The 22,730-nt window shown below is 30.4% G+C and overlaps 1 long non-coding RNA gene and 1 other non-coding gene across 2 annotated transcripts; both read right to left on the minus strand.

Moving 5' to 3' along the window:
* Positions 1-6,909: 6,909 nt before the first annotated feature.
* On the minus strand, positions 6,910-6,982 carry TRNAK-CUU (transfer RNA lysine (anticodon CUU)). The gene has a single exon. It is a non-coding gene; the product is annotated as a tRNA-Lys (tRNA).
* Positions 6,983-19,616: 12,634 nt separating this feature from the next.
* Positions 19,617-21,978, minus strand: LOC105764334 (uncharacterized). The gene is made up of 3 exons (XR_008192169.1): positions 21,778-21,978; positions 20,769-20,849; positions 19,617-20,399 (listed from the first exon to the last, which is right to left on the minus strand). It is a non-coding gene; the product is annotated as an uncharacterized LOC105764334 (long non-coding RNA).
* Between the last annotated feature and the right edge of the window lie 752 nt (positions 21,979-22,730).

Here is a 22,730-nt window from a genome sequence, read left to right on the forward strand (position 1 = left end):
TTCGGGCTTTTAATTTGAGTTTAAATCATATTGGGTCCGAGTTTTAGGCTTAATTTTTATTATATATGAGCCCAATATTGTATTTATCAGCTCTTATTATTTTATTATTTCAAATTTTTTAATAACTATTAAGTAGTTTAAGTTATTTAGGAGTTTTATGTCAATAAGAAAGTTTAGTTTAAAACTACTTCTGGTTTAGATTAATTAGAATTTTTTTTTTGAAATTTCAACTGAGATTAATAAAATAAAAATAGCCAAATAGGCTAGTAGTCCAGAATTAGCAAACTTACAGCAAAACTAAGAAAAGAAACATCACAGGCTTTTAACGAAATGGCCCAAACACTCAAAAGTAACCAAATAAATTTAACCCTAAGGAAAAAAAAAACCAAAAAATAATGATAAAGAAAAACAGAATGCTTCTAGAAATCTCAGTTGAATAGGAAACAGCTGGCCTTCTTTAATTTTTCCATTTCCCATCACCGGCACAGTCTTTTATAATAGCAGATTTCCCATATCTTTTTACCTTCTGCTACTCCACCCAAAAGTCACCTCTTTTCTCTCAATCTTGAAATCTTGGGCTCACCCTCTCTCCTGCTTGTCGAATGGTAGTCGGAATCGCCCCTTCCAGGTAATGTTCTTCTCCTTTCCTTAATGCTTCTGTTGCAACCGCATGAGCATAAAAATTTTCTGTTCTAGAGATAAAACTAAAACCGATACTGTTAAAACTAGTTTTAATCTCTTGAATATCATTGATGATTGCTCCGATGACCGATCTGTCTTGTTCTGAACTTTGGCACTTTTTGATGATCGTTTTTGAATCACCTAATATTTGTAAATCCTTAAACCCCATAGACCTTCCTAACTCTAAGGCTTATAACCCTGCATGTGCCTCTGCCGCGAATGGAGTTGCTATGTTGGTAGGAATAACTGATTTTGAGACCAAAATCTCCCCTCCCTCGCCTCGAACAATCAATTTCGAAGCAGATCTTGCATGTTGCTGATCAAAGGCCGCATCAAAGTAGACTGATCTACTCATTCTACTCACTTCAGTTCTTGAATCACCATTTCCAGCCAAGATAAGTTTCTTTTCCTCCACTCCTCTTAGTTCGGAAGTAAAGTCTGAAATTTTAAAGGAGATGTCTTTGCTTGTTGATTGTCTATTTTCATAAACAAATCTGTTCATGCTTGTCCAGATGATCCAAAGCCCACAACAAAAAAGACGACACTGTTCATTTGATCCACGACAGAAAACCCATGTAAGCCAATTCCAAAAAGTATCTTCAGTATTATTGAGAATCCATGATAACTGTATGAGTCTCCAAACTTCTTTTGTTGTAGGACATCCGCGAAAAATATGGTTACAATCCTCCTCTTCTGGATTGCATCGGGGACATCGAGCATCTGCAACTGTTCTTTTGATCTTTAGATTAGCAAAATTAGGAATATAATTCCAAGAGATTCCTCATATTGTAATTTTAATTTTCAGGGGGATTTGTAAATTCCATAATTTTTTGTAAAAAGCTTTAGTCTCGGTCTGTAAATTAATAGGATTTTGAATACCTTCCTGTAGTAGTTTGTAGGCACTTCGAACCAAAAAATTACCAGAAGGCTCGCCTCTCCAGACTTGGAAATCTTCACTTGCTGACATTGCCAATGGAATCTGCAAAATCTTCTTAGCAACTTCCGCATTGAAGGTATTAGAAATTATATCATCTTTCCACTTTCTATTTACTGAATCAATCAAATCCAAAACTAATGTAAAATCCCCATTTCTCTGATGATTTTGCAATCTATCTTCTTCGCTGCCCGAAATCCAGAGGTCCTCCCAAACAGAAATACGATCCCCTTTGCCAACCCTCCAGCACAGACCTTTTTCCAGGATACCTTTTGCCGACCAAATACTCTTCTAGGTAAGCGAAGGTAAATTACCTAATTGAGCATTTAGAAAACACGTATTCAGATAGTACTTAGCTTTCAACACTCGGGCTAACAAAGAATCTGGAAAATTAATAAGACGCCAACCCTATTTAGCTAATAATGCAATATTGAATTTATCAAGTTTTCTAAAGCCAAGGCCCCCTGCTTCTTTCAAAACACACACATCCTTCACATACACCAGTGAATACCCTTCCTTCCCCGATTTTTCCCCCACCAGAAACTGGCTATTATTCCTTCCAGTTCATTACATAGAGATTTAGGAAGTAGAAAACACGCCATAGAATAGGTTAGAATGGATTGTAAAACTGCCTTAATAAAAACCTCTTTTCCACATTGAGAAAGATACTTAACATTCCAATTGTCTATTCTTTGTTTTAATCTGTCCTTCAAATTTTGAAAAGCTATTTTCTTTCCTCTACCCACTAAATTTGGAAGTCCTAAATACCTTTCTAGATTATTCGAGCTTCGAACCCCAAGCATCTGAGTAATTACCCTTCTTTCATCCTCCTGCGTATTTGTACTGAAAAAAATTGAGGATTTATTATAATTAACACATTGACCCGAATTTAGCTCATATTCCTTTAAGATATTCTTCAATGCAGCAGCTCCTCTCTCTGTAGCTTCTCCAAACAGAATACAATCATCCGCAAATAACAAATGTGAAATTTGCGGACCATTTCTACTCACCTTCACTCCTCGAAAAGAGTTTCCTTCCTTTTCTTACCTTAGGAGACTAGAAAGTCCTTCTCCACAAAACAAAAATAAAAATGGGCTCAAAGGATCTCCTTGTCTAAGACCTCTAGACGGAAAAAATCTTTTTCCAATGACACTATTAAGAACCATTGAATATGATACTGTTAAAACACATTTCATCAACATGTCAACCCACTCCGAATCGAACCATAATTTCTTCATTATTTTTTCAACAAAGCCCCATTCCACCCTATCATATGCCTTACTCATATCTAATTTCACTGCCATAAGCCCTTTTTTTTCTAACCTTTTATTCTTCAAAGAATGAAGAACTTTATAGGCTAATAGAACATTATCGCTAATAAGTCTCCTAGGAACAAAAGTACTTTGAGTTAAATCAATACATCTATTCATCACAAGCCGGAGACGATTCGCGATAACTTTGGCCACCAATTTATAAAGCACATTACATAAACTAATTGGTCTGAAATTGGTAATATTCAAAGAATTTGAAATTTTAGGAATTAAAATTATATTCGTTTTATTAATTTTACTGACATCCATACCTCCATTCAGTAGATTAAGGCAAAACGATGTAACTTCTTCTTCGATAATTGACCAGCACTTTCGATAGAAAAGAGCCGGAAATCCATCCTCCCCTGGTGCTTTTGTTGGGCCTAATTCAGCCAGTGCCTCACGTATCTCTTCTTTTGTATATCTTGCCTTCAATTTCAGATTATCCTCATTAAAGATGCATTGCTTAATTCCCGCCAAAATTCTATCATTATTCCCCCTTCTCCCAGGAGAAAACAACTTAAGGAAATACATTCTGGTAATATCCTCCATTTCTGAAAAGTTTTCTGTTTCCTCACCATCTTCTGATTGCATTCTGTTAATAAAATTTCTTTGACATTTTTGAGTTGCATGTTTATGGAAGAACGCTGTATTTTTGTCCCCAAATTTCAGCCAATTAACCTTCGCCCTTTGTTCCCAGTAACGCTCATCTTTTTCGATATCAAAATTAAGCTGAATTTTTGTGTCAATAAGCTCTAGTAAGTTGTCATCGTTTCTTTCATTCTCCTCTAGATTCTCCAGTTTTAAAAGTAATGCCCTTTTCTTACTTTTCCTACTGTTTTGTATTTTATCAGCCCACTTCTTAAGCCCTCTTTTCAGACTTTCCATCTTGCTCAGCAGATCACCTTTGGCAGTAACCCAAATACTTTTAACTTCAGAATAAAAACTTTCCTTCAGAACCCATCATGCTTCAAATTTAAAACCCCTATAAATTCTTCTCTTCTCCTATTGCTTGGTAGAAATGAACAGCAGACAATGATCTGAAAAAGAGTGATACATATGTCTAATCTGGAATTCTGGGAATATTGATATCCATTCTTCCCGTAGCCACTCCCCTATCCAATCGTTCTGGAATATTTATTTCAGACAGATTTTCTCTTTCCTATGTGAACCATCTTCCAGAAAAACCCAAATCCCTAAGATCGCAATCTTCTAATGCCATTTTGAATGCTTCCATTCTCCCATCCTCTCGAGGTAAACCTTCCCTTTTTTCAAAGCCATACAAAATTTCATTAAAATCACCACAAACCATCCAAGGCAGATCACCTACATTACGTAACTGTCTCAGCAAATTCCATGATTATTCTTTATTTGAATAGGGGGACCGTAAAAACCAGTAAGTCTCCAATTCTTTCCCCCCTCAAAATCCTCAATTTGCACATCAATATAACTTTTTGAATAGCTTTAAAGTCTGATACTAATATCCCCAGGCCAAGCCAAACATAATCCACCTCGAGAACTTGTCGCGTCCACTTCAATTCCATTAAGGAAGCCACACCTTCTTCTAATACGTTCCATCCTCCCTCTGTCAATCTTTGTCTCCATAAAGAAGACCAAATGGGGATTGTATAACCTCAGCCAGTGCCGAAGTCGTTGAACTGTCCGTGGGTTCCCCAAACCTCGGACGTTCTAGCTTAAGATTTTCATTGTGATCGGTCGTCTTGCTTCTTGGCAGCCGCCGATATAACAATATTCCCATCTTCTACTCTTCGATTCCTTAACACCAGAGAACTATTCTCCTCATTAGCAAAAGCGTCTTCACTCTCCCCCTTACTCTCTTCTTTCCTTCATCCGCAATTAACACCCTGTCCTACAGATTATGATCCATCATACAATAAGGAGTATCACTGTTTTTGATAATTGGTGATTGTCCTTCCAGGTTAAATCCTAAAATTGGATCTATATTTTTGTTCTGTTCCAATCTTCTCCCTGGATCTCTCGTCATAGGCCTTAATACCAGAATCTTCTCTTTATTTCCACCCCATTCTTCTTCTTCTTCTCGTAGCCAAACACTGTTCATCGATAGAGCTCTTCTTGATTGAGCTCTTAACGATAAATCCCACCTCATCTCCCCAACTTCTGCTCCTAAAGCCATCTTCGCTTCACAAAACGAGTCACTATGTCCCAATAGTCCACAATAAAAACAAAAGAGAGATAATCGTTCATATCTAAATCTGACATATGAACATTTGCCAAAAAATAAGATCTGTTTCTTTCTTTTCAAAGGGAATCTTACATCGATTAGGATTCTGATTCTCATGAAATTTTGATTTTCTTTCCCCAAATTTGACCCATCATACTCCATATAAGTGCCTATAAAATTTCCCAACTGAATTGCCAGCCTTTCTGAGAAAAATCCTGCAAGAATATCATGAATCTAAACCCAAAAAGAAGTATATATCAAAGGAACAAGTAATGGATCCTTCGTCGATTGCAACTTATGTAGAAGCAGTAGATGATTATTGAAAGTCCATAGGGACCCCTTTAACACCCTCTCCATATCCATAACATGAAAATACTGAAATAAGTATCTTTTCCCTCCTAGATCTCGAATTTGTACCCCCCGGACTGGATGCCATAGATTGGCCATTGTACTTTTCATCGCTGGAAAGTGAATAATACTAGCAGTTAAAAAACATCCAACTAATTTAAAAGTCTCTACCTCTGTTCCTGTTTTTGTCTCAAATTGGAACTGTAAGATTTCTTCTTCCTCCTCATTGATCGTCAGCCCAGCAAACTCTGTCTCTATAATTGTAGATGTATGCTATCCAAAAACACCAACTCATAAACACAAAAGAAAAACTAAAGAACTGGCTGCCGCCGCTAAACCAAAAACATAAAACAAAAAAAACTTAAAACCTACCAGAGAGGCAGACAGAGACGTGCCAGAGAGGGCTGACTTTTTTTTTAGATTTTGATTTATTAATTATAGATTAATTAGAATTCTAGTATACTTAACAGTTTTATTTAGATTTATTTAGCTAGCCCATGTATAGGCATTTGCATTGTACATAAAAGTGATAAATTTGTTTTCATTAATAAAATTTTTAATTTTGGGAGTTTGTTTCCTGTGCAAGATTTATTTCTTGTGATTTTTAGAAGTAGTTTTATTCTCGATTTTCTTGAAAGAGTCATGAGAATTCATTCTTCACCTTTCAATTTGTCAAGGATTATTTCTTGGAGGATTGATTAAAGTCATTAATTGAGTTTGTTTGGATTTATATCTTAAAGGATTCAATTGGATATTTATCTTTCTATCCATCATAGCTATTGGTTTATTCAATTCATCTTCCACTTTTAAATTTTATCTATTTATTTATATATTATTATTTGTTCTTTGTTCTCAAATTTCTTCTTTTACTGTTTTTGACTTCTTTATTATTAAATTTGTTTTTTTTCAGATTAGATCCAAATCTTTCCTTTTCAAGTTGAAGAATTTGAATTGATTCGCTTCCACCTTCAGACCCTATCACAAATGTGTATTTTTGTTTAAATTTCAAAATGTTACACTAACGAATTTAACAAAAAAATAATAGTGTTAACAATTGAATTTAAATTTTAAATTTGAAAATACAGAAATTAAATTCTTAAAAGCGAAAACATAAAATTAAATTTCAAATGTGCAAAGGCTACATAGACATAGAGTATATTTTAATTTTCAAATATTTACAGAAACATTATTTAAATATTGTGTTTTAGATTAAATTTTAGTGTATATTGTAAATAATGTTTGAATATTAAAATGTACTCAAATTATTCAAATAAAGAAAGGGGCCCACTGGCCCAGTTTGTACTGATTTTGTCCTTTTTGGACGTTTTCGCTTTTAAAAAACAAACAAACTTAAATTAGAACCAAAAACAAAACAAACCCATGTCGAAAATCGAAATGGCAGATTTCGTAAAATTTAACAAAGGAAAAGAATACGCCCACCGTGGGGCTCGAACCCACGACCACAAGGTTAAGAGCCTTGCGCTCTACCGACTGAGCTAGACGGGCAATTTGAGAACTTACAAAAATAAATTTAAATACATTTTACTTTGACTAATTACATTCCCGCAACAATATATAGGATTCTATAATTGAGATATGAACCCATGTCTACAAACAAACTGTGGAAAGAAAATATTTTGGAAGTCAAAACTTGAAAAGTATTTCATAGCAAACAACTGTTGTAAAAAAAAAAGAGAAATATCAAATTTTATATAACATAAAATATTAGCTTATAAAAAAAATTTATATAAACATAAAATATATTAAATAAAATTATAATACAAAAAAAGTACACAAATATGAATTGAGTACACGATTTTCTGGATCTACTGTATATATATCGCGTTTGTGCACTAAAGCCCAAGTGAAAGTACATTTTCTAATGCTCGGTTTTGAACATACAGACATTGTGATTGAACGAGTGGCTAAATTTAAAGCAATTGTGTTTCCCAAATTTCCTAGCTATTATGACAAAATAGAATCTAAAGAAAGTGGAGCACTCGGACGATCATGGCCTGTGCTTCTTCATTGTTGATAATATCACAACACAATTCTCTATTTACTTCCATCTGCTCTTTTTGAAAACACTGGATTTCCACAGTTTTGGAAATACGCATGCTTTGGTTCATCATCTAAGCTTTGAATAAATATAATTTGCTTCAATCAAATTTTCTTGTTGGCCTTGTCAATCCTTCTTTGTCATTAATTCTATTACTGTGTTTTGAGCTCAAATTTGCTTGGCTCCTACCAACCAAATCAAAGATCTTCTCTTATTCCATTATCACATGATCTTTCATGCAACATTAATCTACCATTTTAACTTGGTTTATGAGTATATCACATTGTACTTTAAAAAATATAAATTCAAACCTAAAAATGACATTATTGAAACGGACAATCACTAACTCTAAACGTTCAAGATAAAAATTTATTTATTCAAAGTCAATTAGTACTCACTTAGAACCTTTTTGTTGATACTAAATAACCAAAATTAAATATAACAATTTTGGATATTACTTGATTCCATGATATCCATATAACAAATAATTAAAATATACCATATATTAATGCACGAATACATAAAATTTACAAAATTTTAATAATTTAAAAATCCTCAATTTTATTAAATCAATTAAACTTTTTTACACCCAGTTGACTTTCTGAATTGAAAAAAAGCATTAAATAATTTTTGACCGACAAAAATCATCTATTGTTAAGTTGTAACTACTATGATTAGATACTATAACTATATTGTAGTGTGAAATAAAAAGTAAACTAAATGCATCGCACCGTATCCAATTATCCATTTAAACCCATCCTAAATGGTGGCTAATGACGATTGATTCAGTTGATTATGATGAAGCCGCATACCAGGTATATAAAATGCTAACATGATATAAACATATATAGAAGATATGGGAATATAAAAAAAAAATTAGAAATAAAAAAGAGTAAAAGATTATAACAATTATTAAGTGGATCTAGATAATATATGGAAAATCAATAATAATAATAAATCTATACAACTATCTTTTTGTTTTTTTTTTGGTAAACTACCTACTTGGTCACTAAATTTTTAGGGCGTTCTCATTTTGGTCACTCAAAATGCAATCTTTGCAATTTCGTCACTCAATTTTTAGGGCGCTTTCATTTTAGTCACTTAACCGTTAAATCTATAACGACAGTTAACTGTATACGCCACATCATGATCACACTTTCATTTTGGTCACCCAACTTCTAGGCTGCTTTCATTTTGGTCACCAAATAATATCCTTTTTTTTAAGTATTGGTTGGGATAAAAAAAGTTAACCATTAAAGTGAAAAAGCGGTAGAACCTAAAATAATGCTTGTACTTGTTTACCCCCTTGGCAAAAGTTTAATTTTTTTTTTGAATATTGAAATTTTAAATTTTAAAACATCAAAATCAATTAAATAAGTTATTGACGATTTTTTATCCCTTGATAGTATCAACCGATTTGTTACAATAATATTGAAATAATTAAATTAATTAATTTAGCCTCCTTTTAAATTTTAAAATTTTATTTTATGTTTCTAAATTAAAATAAACTCAAATAAATTATTTTTAATGATTGTACATGAAATTCAGTTTTTTATTATATGATCTCAAGTCTTTCCTACTAAGCTAAAAATAAAGAAAAACCTTTACAATTAATTTAATTAATTAATTTTATCTTCCATGCCAAACAAACTCTAAAAAAAATTCATCACTTCTTTCTGAAACAAAGAACAAACAATTAATTTAATTAATTGCAATGATTTTTCTTAACTTTTAGCTTAGTATGGAAGATTTGACATTATATAATCAAAAGAAATTTAAATTTCACAGACAATTATTAAATATGAGTTATCGAGTTGATTTCATTAAGAATAATATAGAAACATAAAATAAAATTTTAATTTTAGAAAGAGACTAATTTAATTAATTTCAATATCACAATGACAAATCGGTTAACATTATCAAGGGATAAAAATTTTCAACAATTTATTTAATTGGTTTTATCTTTTGAAATTAAAAATTTCAATATTGAAAAGAAAAGAAATTTAGAATTTTGACAATGTGATAAACAAGTACAATTTAATAATTTTAATACATTATTTTAGTTTCTACCGCCTTTTCACTTTAATTAAAAAAATATTTTTTTTGGGTAACCAAAGTGAAAGCTACCTAGAAGTTGAATGACCAAAATGCAAGTGTAAATATGATGTGGTATGTACAGTTAATCACCATTACAGATTTATCAGTTGGGTGACTAAAATGAAAATACTTTAAGAGTTGGGTAACCAACTAATCAGTTTACCTTTACTTTAATCTTTAATGGTTATGGTCAAATTTGATGACTATGGTCAAATTTCATCTTTAATCCCTTTACTTTTTTAAGATTATACAAGAATGGTTAAATTTCAATTTTGATCTCTATAGTTCACTCAAATCTGAAACAGAATTTCTATACTTTAATTTTGACATAATTTGGCACCTCGATTCTTACAATGTCATTAGTTAATCTAAATACTTTATTCGATTACAATGCGTATGTGAAATTTTAAGGATTGTTAACACCGTTAAAATTCTCTATTAAATTCAAGTTCATTACAGCGTCATTTTTTTGTTATATGGATACCAAATGAGTATCTTTTTAATTTCAAAATGTTACGCTAACAAATTTAACAAAAGACTTATAACAATGTTAACAAACAAATTTAAATTAAGACTAAATTCCCAAAAGTAAAAATATAAAAATAAATTCTAAATACTCGAAAAATACTTTATAATATTATATCTTTTAAATTTTCACTTTATAATTTAATTAAAAATAAATAATTAACCCAAGCGAAGGAGAGTAAAACCATACTACTACATACTAATAATTAAAAATCTCTCTTATCAGAAAGAAACACTCACTGCTCGGAGCCTACTTTGACCCAGTGAATAACCAAAAAACTGAAATAATAAAAAGAGAACAATAATAAGATAAAACCTTCCACAAGAATGGATTCGCCCATTCGGTGGAGCCTCCAATTCATGCGTACTAATTTGAATCAATTCCAAAAAGGGATATATATTCTAATTTAAACTTTGTAATTTTGGCAAGATTTGATAACATAACTAATGTTACTGGAATAAGATTAGATCGTATAGACTAAAAACTAATTGGTATAATAATCTGAACAAAAGGATTAAATCGGCTAACTCAGATTCTACTTGAAATTAGTAAAAATAAAAAATTAGAATAGAAATCAACACCTGGACTAATTTAATAAATTCCATTTTTAATTTTTTTTAAAAAATTTAATTATTTAATTAATTATTGTTGGTTCGGCAATTGAATTGGTCGAACTAGTTGAATCTGTTTCCTGTGGTTTGACTTGTTCAACCATTGGTCTGATTATTAAAATACTGAATATGACACTTTGAGCTTGTACCATATCATTACTTGAAAGTTTATATAAAATTTTTAATTTTCAAGTAATGATATGGCACATTCTTAAAGTGCAACGTCATCAAACTTTTATATTTTTAAAATTCAGAGATCAAAATGAACCTAATTGTTAAATTCAAGTGTCAAAATTGACAAAAAAGTATAGGTACCAAAATGAATCTAGTTACCAAATTCAGGAAAAATATTATATTATCCCATGACAAAAATAGACTGTTTTTAAGCAATCCAATAACTTTGGTTGCTCCATGTTAGAATCTTTGTAGATAGACCAAACTCTACTATTTTGAATGATGAGAATGTTGGAAAAATACGGTTTAGAAAATGTGGTTGTTGCATAGTGGAAGTTTAATTTATTTTTTAAATTGAGCTTTTGTGATATTTACAACAACAAATCCTTATTCAAATTATACCTATGTTTTCAGAATAGGTCATTCCGAACTTTCAACTTCTTGAACTTCTTCATTAATCTCGACTTTGGGTTGCTAGAGTGTGGGCTTTATTCGCGAACCAATGAACACTTGTGAAAACTTTCTAAGACTAAAAACCGATTATCTAATAAAGTTTTTTTTTTACTTTTTATTTTTTAAAATCATTTGAATTTTAAATAATTTATATATAAATTTTAATTTATAAATATTTTTTATAATTTTTCTAGAACTTTTACAATTTTATATTTTTTCTATTCTTAAAAATTTAAATTATTTACTGATATAATATAATAAGACAAAATAGTATTAAGTCTGTACAGACCCATTTTGCCCGAGCCCAAACGACCCAATACCCAAACCCATTACAAACCCAAATAACCCAACAAAATAAAACCAAGCCCAATTACATCAAGCCCAAAATGCCCTAGCCCATTTTCAGAAAAATTGGCAGCCACCTAACCCTAGGTGCGCCGCACCTAGGGTCTTTGCCCACTGCCACCACCGACTCACCTGCTCCACCTACTCCGCCGCTCCCATGCCACTTGCACCTGCAAAAAGGAGAAAAGAAGCACAGGCACGCAAACAAAATAATAGAAAAATGTAATGTTGGCTATAAAAGCCGAAACACAATGTAATAGTTTTTTTTTATGGAGAAATAAAAGAAAGGAGAAGTTAAAAAAGGTTGTTGTTTTCTCTGATATTTCTATTTTATTTTATTTTTATTTTTTGTTTATTAATCTTTTTTTAAAAAAAGGTTTTAAACACTTAAAAAAGTAAATAAAAAAGAGAAAAAGAGGACTTTTTTTTACCTTTTTGACGACGCCGGAGTGTTCGGAGGGTCGGAGGGACGATTAGGCGCAAAAAAAGGGAAACTTTTCAGCTTCCCGCCGCAAACGACGCCGTTTCGTGCTCGACCCGAGAACTGATCCGACCCGCAGGGAGGATCAGCGTGTTTTTGTTGGAAGGGCTAATTGCAACTTTAGCCCTTCCGTTTTTTATGTTTTTTAATTAAGTATTTTCTATTTTTTAATTCGGCCTTAACATTTGTCACGTTTTCATTTGGGCCCTCGTCTGAATGTCGTCGTTTGGAAAAGAGGGGAAAATTATTTGTTTAATCCCTCTCCGTTACTCGTGTATTCAGTTTAGTCCTTCGCCTTTTATTTACTAGCGATTTGACCCCAAATTTCAGCTTAGTTTCTAATTTAGTCCTCCATTTGGCATTTAGGTTATTTTATTATTCAATTGATCATTTTAATATTATTATTACTATTATATTATATCATTATTACTATTATTATTATTATTATTATTTACTTATTTATAATTTATATACACATGCATATATTTTTATAATATACATACATTATTTTTACAATATATATATATATACGTATTTTTTATATTCTATAATTTATACACATATCTACATATACCTATATATATATCTTTAATTTTCATAAATTTATATATATATATACATGTTTATATATATTTTTATTATATCTTATAAAATATATATTTGCATATACTTATATTATATATATTTCTATAATTTAAATACATATCCATATATATATATATATATATATATATATCAATACACATCTCAATTTCACGAATATATAAATATACTTACATGTTTTTTTATCTTACAATTTTTATATACATATATATATATATATTACTTTTTAATCCTATTCACTTTCTATATTTATTTCCTTATTTACATTTTCATTATTATTTAGGAAGAATGTTTTAGTTCTATTTATTTATATATTTGTTATTTAGCATGATATTAATTTATCCTTTTATTTTACTTTGTTGTTATTGTTCGTATTATCTATGTTCACATTATTGTATTCGTTAACATTTTATTACGCATGTTAATATCCTTTTAAAAAAATTCAAAATAATGTAATGTTTTGCGTTTGGAAATTCGAGAAAACGTGCCCTAATGTGCTGGGTTTCGATTTTTGTCGTTCGACCAAATAGCCAAATATCCTTTTAGAATATTTCAAAATAAGGCAATATTTTGCGTTTGGAAATTCGAAAATGTGCCCTAATGTGCTAGGTTTCGATTTCTCGTTTGACCAAATAGCCAAATATACTCTTAAATCTCAATCCATGTCATTCTATTTTTTTAAGGATCGTACTTTAAATCTCTTTAAAGTTTTCAATATTCGACATTAAGACATTAACTAATCAACTAGGTACCAATTTTTGAGCGTTACGAGGGTGCTAATCCTTCCTCGTACGTAACCGACTTCCTAACCCGTTTTTTCTGAATTTCATGGACCAAAATCGTTGTTTTAATAAAATCAAATCGTTTATTAAAAACAACCACTTTTCAAGGTGATTCTATCACACATTATCAAAAAGGATTGGTGGCGACTCTCACATTCGATTTCATTTTTCAAAACCCAAGTCAACCCCGTTTTCATAAAAAAAAATGGTGCCAACAAAGTCAACATCATCGTACACATAACATGTTATGTTAACAAAGAATCAAGGGTTACTAAGAAACATGTCATCATGACGGATAGAAGTTAAGGGTCAATGACAATTTCCGCTTATTAAAGAGATTAAAGGATTCAAATAAGTGAAATAATTAATTAAAATTTCATTCTCAGTACAAACCTTTAAGCCAATTTAAATTATTAATATATAAATATATTACACAATTAAGTATAACATAAAACAATAAGAATAGCAGCATGCAGTATCAAAAGGTAATGAAAAAAGAAAGAACAAAAATAAGAATCCAATCAAGGAATCTTTGTTGGAACAAATAACTTTTGTAATTTTCCTAAGTGATGCTAGGAGATTGAGATTGGAGTATGTCTTCATCTTTTCTTTCTTCTTTCATACTTCTCAATTTTCTTCAAAAAGAAAAAGGAAAAGAACCTTCAAAAGTATACTAAATTCTGTAAATTTTATTTATATACATTGAATTTAATTTAACTTTAAAATCTTCCCTTATTTATTCGATTTTAAAACGTTTTGATTATTAAATATAGATTTTTTACCTTTCTTTAATATTATTAAATTACGTGTTCCCAAAAGTTATTTTTAAGAATAAGTTCTTTCCCAAGGATTACCTCAGTATTCGTAGGTATCAAGTTCCTTTGAAGTTTATTTACCTATAAGTTTTCAGCTCCACGTTGAAATTAGGATAATTATTTTATATGATTACAAAATTTGACACTTACAAGTATTGAGATTCTTGTACAACATTCAACTTTTAAATTGTCATAATTTAATTTTCTAATGAGGGCAAATAATTAATAAAAGTTCCTTTATTTTTAAATTATCGAAATGGGCCAGGTCCTAAATTAATTACCAAAATAGACCATTTCTCCCAAAAACGCGTCCACGTCAGCGCGTTGTCAGGGGATAAACCAGAAAAACGCTTCCTCAAGGAAGCGCTTTGTCCACGTGAACAAAAATCGCTTCCTTGAGGGCGAGCTTTGTGTCCACGTGGACAAAGCCTTTCCTTGAGGAAGTGCTTTTCCCGTTTTTTAGGATTTAGAGTTTTTTTGCAATTAGAGTTAGGGTTTTGGGGTTTTTTGAGTTTTTAGATTTTAGGGTTTTAAGGAAGCGCTTTGTCCACGTGGACACAAAGCACGCCCTCAAGGAAGTGTTTTTTACCCACGTGGACAAAGCGCTTCCTTGAGGAAGCGTTTTCCTGCTTTATCCCCTGACAACGCGCTGACGTGGACGCGTTTTTTGGGGGAAATAGTCCATTTCGGTAATTAATTCAGGACCTGGCCCATTTTGGTAATTTTAAAAATAAAGGGGCTTTTATTGGTTATTTGCCCTTCTAATGACTATGGATAACATTTAATCTGAAACCCAATACCATCAAATGTCGGGTTTGTTATGAAAATTCAAAACAAATGTACAATGTAATATGAAAAAATTTTAACAAAGAATTAGATTAACCTTGTCACGCATAACTGTTGAGGTTTTATTAAAAACCTAACATAACTCTAATTTAAAAGAACCAACACAAATCTTCTTTTACTTCTACTCTAGTCTAAGTACATAAGTATCTCAAAATTCTAATTTCCAAGCATACCGTAATAAATGCCCGTTTATTAAGATATGAACAAGGACATTTTGTCGAGAACACAACAATATTGGAATATTCTCTCGTGGCTCAAATTGGTGGTAACATGGGTTTAGACTTTACTTGACGATAGATTCATTCTTAATTAATGCAAGTCGGTTTTTATCATGCTAGCCGAATTGAGAAAGTTACTTTTGTGCCATCATTCATATATGCACTAATTGAATGATAGAGATTTGAGACCCATATGTTTCATCTCTCATGCGGCGTTGCAATAATAACACTACAAGATATAACATTGTTGACCAGTGGACAAACATCTTATAATGGGAAGTTTTTAGTATAATATAAGGCAGATCTTTTATCCAGCGTTTGGAACAGGTATTGACCTTAAGTTCAATTTCCAAGGGCTTCAAATTAAGTTAAAATGGTTGATGACCTTCAAGCATCTCCCACAGAATCTACACTCGGTGATATTGGCCGTTCTTAAGTTGATCGAAGGTACATTGATGCCAAAAAAGTCTAGTAACTTAGTTTATATCATGTACCTCCTTTATTATCAAATTTCAATTAGCTAGTATATACAATTAGGGGTCTACCGTCTTAGCATACCTTTATAGGGCGCTATACAAGGCATGTAGAGTGGGGAATGAGTAAGTAAATGACCACATTGTGATTTTACAATTGCGGGGATGGTATTGACTTTCGTGGGTTACATCTATACCTTCTCAAGCTTTCAATTTCCCTTTTGGTAGAAGGTAAAGTCAAGGTGGCAAACGAGCAAGTTCAAGCAGGCTTGGATCAGGTTGTTTTCAGATTCAAATTGTTTCTCAAGCTCAAGCTTTCTTGGGCCAGATTTTTTTTAGGCTCGAGCCCTTTCGAATTTGAGTTTATCTAGCAAGCATCCAAGATTTGGCGTATCGATCCATCTCCTCCACAATTGCATGTAGTGGAAGGGTTGGTTTGACAAGCCTTTCCAACCATATGCATTTCACACTATTGCCATCTAATTCATTATTGTCCTTATTCTTAGACGAGATGACACCCAAAAATTGACGGCACTTGTACTTTGTGTTGACGTTAGTAGTTCCGATTATTGCATATCTATGGATTGGAAGGTTGATTATTAAAGTGATATCCTCTAGCATTATAGTCGCATCCTTACATGGAAAATAGATGTGTTTTCGACTTCCATCTTTCCTACAAGGCGACAAGTAACTTAGGTATTTTAGTAAATTTCGTCATTGTAAATGTCACATATAAATTAATCGTTTTCAAGAACTCTTTGGCAGTGCATCTTCCTCTAGGAATTTCAAACTATCCTAAGCACGAACAACTTAACCGCTTCGATGTTCAAAATTCATAAAAATAATATTTAATTTCATAAAATCTTAAAAACGTTTTCACAAAAATAACAAAACTAAAAACAATTTAGTTGGAACTTTTACATTGATGGCATGGTTTGCTATGTGTTGTTCCTAAAATCTTAATATAATCATTTTCTCCAAAAAGAAAAAAGAAATATAAAACACAAATTTTTTTTGGGATAATTTAAGAGGATTTTGGTTGAGAAAAAAGAATAAAATGGGTGAGTACTTACGAAGTAAAGTCAAGTATTATAGTTGTCAACTTTCATTTATTAGAGACAACAAATAAATAAAGTATCTGGTCAAATTTCACCATCCTAAACTCACCTATCAACTGCATTTGTAGTACCTTCCTCTTTATAGTTACATACTGTCGTGATGATTTGAACTTTATGTCTTAAAATATCTTAAAATATAAAATAACTTTTGAAAACACACATAAATAATATTAAAAAAGTACTATATTTGGGTTAAAACTCAAATATTGTGTATAGAAGAAAAAGAAGGCAGTGTTTAGTGGTAGCATAACTGGTATGGATAAAAACAATAATAGCAACTTGAGTAAACCTAGCTAGGCCTCTTTCTTCTCTCTCATCCTTTTCTTACCTTCTAAGCATGTTTTCATGATTGAAACTTGGAAGTGAGGTTAATTAGATTCTATAATTGTATAATATAGAATATATTGTTAATAAAATACTAAGTTAAATATTTCACAAAATTTTAAATTTTAAAATTCTCTACACTCAAAAATAAGGAGGAAAAGAAAAGAAACAAGACAACTGACGACAAAGAAGTAGATATCTTGTCGAGAATGTTAATGACTTAATGACATACTAAGAGTAATTAGATGTCAATTATGGTGAAAATTTTAATGGTGTAAACCCCATACCAACTTAAATTTTGGATATTGAATCTTAAATTTATTTTTAATCCTCAAATTTAAAATAATTGTTTACCATTACAAATTACTTTGCATAATCAACTATGAGAATAAATTTTAATGATATGTGGGGATCACTGTCTTTTCTTTTGATTTTCTCTTACTTGAAAATTGAATAAAATTCAAATTTGTATATAATTTTTTTATTTTAAAACTTTTAGCATTTAAAATTACTTTTGAAAACCTCTAAACCTCTACCTTTGTTAGTGATCTTTTAAGGATATATAAATATTGTTTTGATTTTTACTTTTTAAACTTTTAGCATTTAAAATTATTTTTAAAGTTATACCACATTTTAGTAGTTTCTTAAGCAGTTGGATCCTTGGCAGCTAAAAAGTTAGTTTTTAAGGTTGTATTTTTATTATAGGCTTAAATTTTAAATTGGTATTTAAATTATACCATTTTTATTTTGATATTTAAATTTTTTATCACAAAATAGTGCCTAAACTACGTTTTTCCCCAAATTGGTATTCTTGTTTGTCAAACCGTTAAATATATTTTAAAAGAAGATTAACCCACAAAATTGTACGTACATTATGTATATTTTTTATTTTGATACCTAAATATTTTTTGTCACAAATGATACCTAAACTATTTTTTCTAAGTTGATATTTTGTTAGTTCAATTGTTAGTTGAACCATTAAGTCTATTTAAAAAATTAATTAAAATTGACATGTGGTAAAAAGACAAATTGTTATTTTTTTCTTATATGTTTTCTTTTTCTTATTTCTTTTTTCAGATCTAGATCGTTGGTTGAACCAATCAAACCATTAGTTCTCGATTTGATCAGTTCATCCGGTTCGATTAAATAAATTATTAAAAATTCATAAAAATAAAAATTCAAAATAGAAAAAAATCAGTTCAATTGGTTTTCTTAGCTTTGTTCAATCAGTCTATATCTATTCACAGCTTAATCGCTTCAACCCCTATCTTCGGACCAATACCCCGACCATTTCTAGGTACAGTTTTGGAAACAATGTGATCAATGAAATAACTTTTTCAACCTTGTTAGGTAGAACAAGCGAGCGATTATGTTCAAAAATAGAATTAATCGCCAACCTCTCTCGACCTCTGAAAGGAAAATTTCGAGCATTGCTATTATTGTCAATTCGATCATTGGTTCAATTCTAAAAATATTGATCTCAATATAAATTATTAGTTTATTATATATTAAGTAAATTTTGTTATAATGAAATATTTTAGTTAAATTTTCAGTAAAATCTTTGTTATTGTTACCTGTTAGTGTAAAAATTATAAAAATTATTATATAAAATCAAATGTGTTAAATAATTATGTTATAAAAATAACATATTAAAATTTAATTGTTTTTATTCTTAAAATAATTAAATAGATAAACTTGATTTTTAAAAGTTTGAAAAAAAAAAGACTAACAAAGGCTAGTTCTTCATTGTTTTTGAAAAGTACTTTTGAAAAGTATTGTGGAGAAGTGCTTTTGAAAAATTTGAGTATTTAGTATTACTGGCAAAAAGTGCTTTTGAAGAATAAAATGTCCATTTTCGACATGATATTATAAAGTAACAAATATGTATTTAAATAATGTTCAAATTAGTTAATATTATGATATTTTAGCAAAAATATAAAAATAATTTATTATAACTTATTGTTAATATTTTAATATATAATATTAATTTTAAATATTTCTAAGTAATTAATATTAATTATTTATTAAATTTAATTAGAATATATAAACTATATTTAAATATTTAAATATTTGTAATTAGATATTGACACAATTGTATTATTATAACAATTATTTTTTATTTTTAATTAATGCTTTTAACACATTTGTATTATTTTATTTTAAAATGTATTTGAATATATAACTCATATTAGATATTAACATAACATAGAAAATATAAACCTAACAAATTAAAATATTACATATATTTGGATTAAAGTTTTAAAAAGGGATAATATTTATATACCAAATATAAATACTAAAAATTTTACAATAGCATTTACAATTTAAAGTGAATACATTAAACTAGAAGCTATAACATCTCTTGTTAATTCCATTTCAAAACCACTTGAATTGTTTGATTCAGTCATCATCACCATCATCATCATCACTTTCTCGACCATGCGCATTTTCTGAATCAATAATATTCTCATGGTTTAATCCTAAAACATGCATATAGGATTGCTAAATGGATCTTGTTTTGGGCGGGGAGAGTACATAGTGCAACAATATCACTACATAAAAAACAATTAGAAAAATAAGGAAATACTTACAAACCTAATTGTTCAACAACTGTTAAGAAATGACCCCAACAAGTATACCGCTACGAAACAAGACCGAATCTGTTCCCATGTATATCAAGCAATGCAACTACTAGCACTAGAAGTTGTGTAACCAAAAAATAGATCACAGTGGGAGATCTCTAAGACTAAATTCTACAAAAGCATAGCCAAAGGGATAAACTGTCAAAATATGCAGAGACTGAAGGAAAGAATTAAAGAAAACAAAATATATCCTCACATCATAAAACCAATTAGCTTGAGCCACCAAGCATCTCCTACACTCTGTTTATAGCCTCCAACAACCCATATAACAAGATATGCAACTTGTGAAAGAAAAACAAGTAGGGAAAAGATGATAACAGGCCACAGTAACAAATATTTCCTCCTGAAACGAAATCCTACAAGAAAGTAATCCCATGTTACTTTATAAGAAATGAAAACAACTTCAAATAAAACCATTAACATACAATAATCAGAAAAAGAAATTAAACTTATAAAAAATGCAAGAAGTCAAGAAATATCATAAACCCCTCTTCTAATTTTCTTATAGACTCGGGGTTATGTAACATTAAAGATTGCTGAATTCTACAATAAGCACTTAGCAAAGTTCATTAGATACGTACAGCAAAATCTAAAGCACCAACGAGATAAAAGTCGTAAGAAAAAACAATGAACAAACAACTGAGACCCTGCTGAATTATGGAAAATTGGAACTACAAAACTACAAAGATAAAGCAAAACATTACCAGAAAATCTTCATCACTTACCTATTTTAGGTGCAGTATACTGAATGAGAAGGAAAGCGATCAAATCAACAAGAGAGATCAAACTCCACTTGAGCAATGAAGCTTCAAGAAAGACAGAACAGGTAAAAACTATTAATTAATTGATGGCAGAGCATATATGTATTTGTATATGCATACACACGACAAAAAAATGCAGTTTCAAACAGTAACTCATAAAAGAAATAAATGATCTCAACATCAGTAGAGAATTTTTCTTGTTGGGAGTCTTCTATGTAGAGCATTCTGTAAGTTATCCATTTACAGGTCTCTCAACTTATAAAATTTAAAATTAACACTCTATGGCACTCTGCTAAAACCGTGCCTCGAAGCTCATTAACAAACCAACCTGCCCCTCACCAAAAAGAATACCAATGAAGTTTTCACTTTTCAAGTGACTTTTAACTGCAAAATCCCTTCTACCCTTCTTACCTTATCAGGTTCCAAAATAACAAAGACTGGATGATGTCCTGTGTCACAAGCTAATTTTAAACTAGGTTCAGGTACCCAGAAATTAGATTTTTACAGTCTCAAAAACTTGAAACTTACAATTGATACTGGTCTAGTTCAAGAATGACCCCTTAAAGTGAATTTTCCAAACAATATATGAAAAGAACAGAAGGTTGCATATAAATGCAAAGACTAGTGTTCCCATCATGAACTCATGAGCAACAGACAAAATCCTTACTCTTAGACAACAGTTTGGATAATAATAAAAAGGGTCATTTAGACTCTCCTCAACTTCCTAAGACACTCCCTTATGGAATTCAGACATGGTTATTTCTCTATGGGACATAGCATAGCTCAAATTATACTGATAAACACGAGCACTCTAAGACATAGCTCAAACAATGATTTTAAGGAGAAAGAATTTTTGTAAAATCAGTCAATTAATTTTTATAAAATTTCTGTAAAAATCAAACAATCAAAAAACAACAAAAAACTACTAAAGTATAATGAATAATTAAAGAGAAGAAGAAGAAAAGAAACTCACCGGCGGAAGAGGAACAAAGAACCAGAGGAAAGAACTTTGAAAGAGAAAATGTGAAAAAAAAAGGGTATAGCCAAAGAACCAGAGGAAAGAATGTTTTTTGGGGAGAAAACAGGTTAAAAATGGAAATTATCAGTCAAAAGTACTTTTGGCTGAAGAAAAGTTAAAATTTTCAACTTCTCCATCTGCGAAAAAATACTTTTTTAAAGCTGAAAATTATTTTGAAATGATGTTTATTCTTATTACTTGCAAAAGTCCATCTAAAAAGCAAAGGAGGAAGGAGCCTTAGAACACTATAAATATTTATATTTTATCAATTCTATTCTATAAATATAAACATAGTAGAAATAACTTTTCACCCAATCCAAATATTTGGTTTCAACAAATTGGTAGTTACTCACTTCTCCATTGATATGAGAGTTCAACCACATTCAGTTCATTTTTATATGAATAACTTAAAAATATTATTTAATTATAAAAATAATTTGGGAGAAAAATTATGTATGAAAATGACTTGTTTGTTATAGCAGTAGTTAGTGCTGCACCATCCCCTTTTTCCCCTAATCATGACCCAATCATCAGTTTTTTTTTAAATTCCTCTTGCTCCCGCCATTGTATTAGACGACATCCGTATGTATTTTTTGAAATAACCGTGAAAAGTTTGGTTATTCATAGTGGAGAAAAAAATGAAACAAAAAATTTAATCGGTCTTGCCAGTCTGGCAGGGGCATCAGTCCAAATTTTTTTTAAAATTTTTGTCAATTCGTTGATGTGTCAAGCAACACCAGCGGTAAGTTGCCAAGAAAATTCTTTTTAAATGTGTGCCGCCAGTGTGTCAAGTGACACCATTCAAAATATATAACCCCATACCGGCCAAAAAATGGTATCTGTTGAATGTTTTGGTTTTTATTGAATTTTCGATATCTGTTTAAAAGAGAAAGAAAAAAGAAAAGGGA

The sequence above is a fragment of the Gossypium raimondii genome, chromosome 12, assembly GCF_025698545.1.
Source record: "Gossypium raimondii isolate GPD5lz chromosome 12, ASM2569854v1, whole genome shotgun sequence".
NCBI classification, from domain to species: Eukaryota; Viridiplantae; Streptophyta; class Magnoliopsida; order Malvales; family Malvaceae; genus Gossypium; species Gossypium raimondii.